At 55.4% G+C, this 5,087-nt stretch overlaps 1 pseudogene; it reads right to left on the bottom strand.

Annotated features, from left to right (window-relative positions):
* Window positions 1-2,586: 2,586 nt before the first annotated feature.
* LOC129394460 (differentially expressed in FDCP 8 homolog) lies at window positions 2,587-4,371 on the bottom strand (annotated as a pseudogene).
* Between the last annotated feature and the right edge of the window lie 716 nt (window positions 4,372-5,087).

Genomic DNA, 5,087 nt, shown 5'->3' with positions numbered 1-5,087 from the left:
ATGACGACCACAGCGCAGAGAAGCACGCGAGCCCAACCTCCACGAAAAGAAAATGGCGGAATGGGCCTTCGTTTCCCTTTTATCATGGCTGTACGCAACTGCTGTACTTGTAAGCTTGGTTCTGATTGGGTGAGAAGGAACTTTTTTTGACAACTCTTATTGGATAATAGTCTCCATCTCTGACTGGATAATCTTCACTAATCGGAGTTGGAGACTTATCCAATCTGTGTTGTAGTACAGAGTCTGCTCTCATCCTATCAGAAAGAGGCTTCCAGGATATGTCATTTGAATACAGTCATTGTGAAAGGGAGGCAAAGATCTGCACCTGCCATGGCGGTTGGGCTCACGTGCTCCTCTGCATTGGAGTTAGCCAAGGAGCGTGTGCAGAACACTTGCCTCGTAGGCCAGCCGTAAGGAAGGATGTCCCAGGTGCAGGCGAAGTTTTGTTCATGTGTTCCTGGAGGATTTTTCCGGTGGCAAGCGCTTCTCCATCCTCCAGCATCTCAGGCCTGGTGAGTCTGGATGTGAACGCTTCCTATGGGGGCCCCAGGCACAGAAAGATGCAAAGGAGGGTGGATGGAAGGGGAACGTGGGCAGGGCCCAGAGAGCATCAGGTTGCCTGTTTCACCAGGCACCCCTGCTCTGGTGCCAGGCAGAAGCCGGCCAGACCCCCACCCAGCGCCCCTCCTGGGCTCTGGCCCTGGCACCTAGACCCATCCCGCCATTCTCCGCAGCTCCACTGCCCGCAGGCAGGAGCTGCCGGCGTGGAATCTGCGGGCTGCAGTGAGCAGTGGAGGCAGTAGCCGCTGCTCCCTGGATTCCCGGGATGTTTTTCTTTGGCTTTTTTCTTTTTCTATTTTATTTTAGATTCAGAAGGTACACGTGCTTGTTTGTTATATGTATATCACATGCACAATGGGGGGGGGGGTGTGCTTCTAGCATACCCACCACCCAAATATTGGAGGTTGTACCCAGTAGGTACGTTTTCAACTCTTCCCCCCAACTTTTTGAGTCCCCACAGTGTATTCTCTCCATCTTCATGAGAACATGCAGTATTTGGCTGTTTCTGCATTCACGTAGGATAATGACCTTCGGCTGCATCTGTGTTGCTGCAAAGGACATGATTTTGTTCTTTTTTATGACTGCCTAGTACTTTGTGGTGTATATGCACCACATTTTCTTTATTTAATGAACCGTTGGTGGATACTTACCTTGGTTCCATGACCTTGCTGTTGTAAGTTATGCTGCGATAAACATGGGAGTGCAGTGCCTTTTTATATAATGATTTCTTTCCCTTTGGGTAGATACCTAGTAGTGGGATTGCTGGGTCGAAAGGTAGTTGTACTTTTAGTTCTTTGAGATACCTCCCTACTTTTTCCATAGAAGTTGAACTAATTGACATACCCACCAACAATGTATGAGCATTCCCATGTCTGGGGAAACCGAGGCAGAGCAGACAGTAAGAACCTTGCCTAAAGCCACCACAGTGGGGAGAGGACACCATCCCCTTCCTGATGGTGGAGGGCATCCTGGAATGAGCCAGTGAGCCAGGCAGCCTTTCTGCTGACTGAGGTGTCTCCTCTTGGGTTTTCTGGTCAAAGGGGACAAATATCCAAGCAGTGGCATTCTCTGCCCTCTGCCCACCGTGTGTGCCAACCATGTGCACCAACAGCCAAGCACAGTCCAGGGTGTAGGGGAAAAGGACAGATAGGAGCACCCCCACTGCCCAAGGCAGAAGGCTGGGAAGCCACCTCCTGACACGTCCTCTCCTGAGGCCCCTCGTGGACCGCAGGATCTGTAAAGTGCAAACACCAAAGCCAAGTGTCCCCTCACCCAGAGCTGTAGGTTTCCTCTGCTGTCCAGGGGCCTCTGTCCCGTGGAGTGAGGGACCTCCCAAACGCCCCTGCCCTGATCTTCCTGAATGGGCTCAGTCGAGTGAATACTCTCAGCTCTTGATCTCAGGCCCCCAAACAAAAGGCCACTGGCTGGTCATTTCTGAGCTATCTGGAGCCCTCCACAGGCAGCAGGACAGAGCTCCTCAGGTAAATCTGGTTCCAAGAAATGCCACCAGACCACTGCAGGATCCCATCACCTAACTGGAACCTCCCCCAGTGCACAGTCCCTGCTCCACACCTGGAGGCCAGGACACCCTCCTCAGGCTGGGGCCACGGCCTCCTAGCTTGGAGCACCAGGAAAGGTGGGCTGGGCCAAAGCAGGAGCACCCAGCAGGGAAAAGCTCCATGGTCCCCTTCCCTGCTGTTGTACAGAAACAACAGGTGACCCCACTGGACTGACCACCCGATGAGGCCCTTGAACCTCAGGCCAGGGAGAGGCAGGTCTACAGGTGACAACTGTGAACAGCCCCAGCTGGGGACAACCAGAAATCCCCAAGGCGACGAGTGGCTGAAAGTGATGGAGCCCCCAGGCAGAGCCGAAACCCCACTGCAGGTGAGACTCGGCCCTTGGCTGAGTGTGTGCAGCCGCATCCTCAGATGTTACTCAACACTCCTCTGAAGCTCTCTCGGGGTCTTGGCCTGATGAGTTTCCAGGGTGGCCAGGATGGGAACTGTGGAATCTCTAGGGCCCGGATGCTCTGGTCCAGGGGTGTGGAGGGCTCTGTGCCATGGGGGAGGTGAGATATCCCCCCAACTCCCTGCCCATGGAGTTCTGCACTGGGGGAAGGATGGGGGCCACGCAAGGACCCCTCACAGCAGCACACCCAGGTGACAGCCAGGTGCGGCCACCCCGAGTCCCAGCAAGCACCTGGGAGACAACGGGCCTTGACACTGCCCACCCGCTCTGGCCCAGCAGGGGTGGAGGGGTCCAGGGGCCGCACCCCAGGGGTCTCCAGAGCAGAACGAACAACTTGACGTTGGCAGGGTGGGTCCCGGTGGGCCAGGTGGGGTGCCCAGCACTGTTCCTCAGCGCTAGGCCTCCACGTCAGGACCTGGCTCCTGGAAGAGCGACTGCTTCCTCAGGCTGAGCTGGGCACACTTGGGACACGTGGTGGAGTTGTCGTAGTAGCAGTCCCTGTGGAAGACGGTGGAGCAGTCGGTGCACACAGACGTGTGGCTGTCGAACGGGAACAGCACATCGCCCTCTCTGCAGAGCTCACACACGAAGCCCTTGGCCTGGCACCGCTCGCATTCCAGCTTGATGTGCTTGGTGAAGAGCGTGTGGGTCTCGGTGAGTGAGCAGCCCAGGTGGCCGGCATGCACGTCCAGAGGTCCTGGACAGAGTACATCTCATCGTTCTCCACAAAATGCTGCCGATCCTGGAGCTGCAGCAACAGACGAGCCTCCATGGCCTCCCTGCAAGTGATGAAGTGCGGCTTCATGAGCAGGATGTCCTGGCGCAGCTTGCAAATCTCCACCAGCTCCTCCACGTAGTTGAACAGCAGAAGGTTGATCTCCCGGAGCCTGAGCACGGGCCGAGACACCATCAGCGCCAGGTAGCACATGCTGCAGCGAGAAACCTCTCGAGGCTCAAAGTCCCAGTTGTGTACAATGCATGCAGGGATGACAGCCAGGTCGTTCCAGTGGCAATGGCTGCAGTAGTACTGGCCGGTGTAGTCGCACTGCCTGGCCTCACTGGGCACGCCCTGCAGAGAGATGGGCGCCTGGCACTCAGCACAGCGGTAATCCTGGCTGTCCAGCCCTGTCTCAGGGCAGATGTTCAGTTCGTATTCAGCTTGGTGGCTGACTTTGGAGCTCACACAGGGCTTGGAGATGAGGTTCAAGCACTTGCTGTGACAGCAGTAATAACACCCTGTGCAGGTGTACCAGGTCTGAATGAGCCCCCAGATGATGGTGTTACACTTATCACAGGTCTGCTTGACGCTCTTGCTCTTCTCCTCGTAGAGGCCGTGTTCAAGAAGCACTCGGATGTTTGGCTCATCCTCGTTGGGGTCCTTCAGCTCCTGGAGCTTCAGCCGGAGGTGGATGAGTCACACCACGGCATCCATCTGCTTCTCCGACTGCTCGGGCAGCTCCAGAATCACCTGCTTGCGCTCCTCGATCACCTGCCGCAGCACAGGGCGGGAGAAGTGGTCCTCAGACAGGCCGAGATCCATCACGTGTTCAGGGCAACGGAACTCCGGCTCCCCAGGGGGCAGCTCAGGCAGGGCCTCTTCAGGAGTGATGTCTGGGGCCTCCTCCCCAGGGCCCTGCTCATGCTGTCTCGGCCCAGACTGCTTGTTGAAGGGGTTGAGGTGGGCCTGCCGGAACCGGGCCAGCTTCTCATCATATTCCATAGCATCCCACCTGGATCGCCTGCCAGGGCCCAGGGGCTCGCAGGGACAGGACGGCCATTCCTCTAGGGCTGCTTGCCACGGAAGCCTGGCCGTGGGTTTGCCACCTGCTGACCGCTCCCGCGTCACTCACCTGACCGCCGCTGCGCCACCTCACATCTGGTTTCTTTAATAAGGGTATTAAAGAACAGAAAACAGAAGACTGAAATACAAATCCAAATTGGTTTTTTGTTTGTTTGTTTTTGTTTTGAGACAGGGCCTCACTCTGTTGTTTAGGCTGTGGTGGCATCATAGCTCAATGCAGCCTTGAACTCCTGGGCTTAAGTGATCCTCCTGCTTCAGCCTCCCGAGTAGCTGGGACTACAGGTGGTGCCACCACATCTGGCTTTTATTATTATTATTTTTAGTAGAGAGAAGGTGATATGGTTTGGATCTGTGTCCCCACCTAAATCTTATGTCGAACTGTAATCCCCAGTGGTGGAGGTGGGGCCTGGTGGGAGGTGACTGGATTATGGGGAAGGTTTCTCATGAATGGTTTAGCACCATTGTCTTGGTGCTGTTCTTGCGACAGTGAGTTCTTGTGAGATCTGGTTGTTTAAAAGTGTGCAGCGCCTCCCCGCTTGCTTTCTATTGCTCCTGCTCCCGCCGGGTGAGAGATCTCACTCCCCTTCCCCTTCTGCCATGATTGGAGGCTTCCTGAGGCCTCCCCAGAAGCAGAAGCTGCCATGCTTCCTGCATAGCCTGCAGAACCTTGAAACAATTAAACCTCTTTTCTTAATAAATTACCCAGTCTCAGGTATTTCTTTATAGCAGTGGGAGAATGGACTAATACACAGGG

This window comes from Pan paniscus, chromosome 19, assembly GCF_029289425.2.
Source record: "Pan paniscus chromosome 19, NHGRI_mPanPan1-v2.0_pri, whole genome shotgun sequence".
In the NCBI taxonomy this organism is placed as follows: Eukaryota; Metazoa; Chordata; class Mammalia; order Primates; family Hominidae; genus Pan; species Pan paniscus.
Note: the sequence above shows the minus strand (reverse complement) of the source record. Positions and strands in the feature narration are given on the sequence as shown.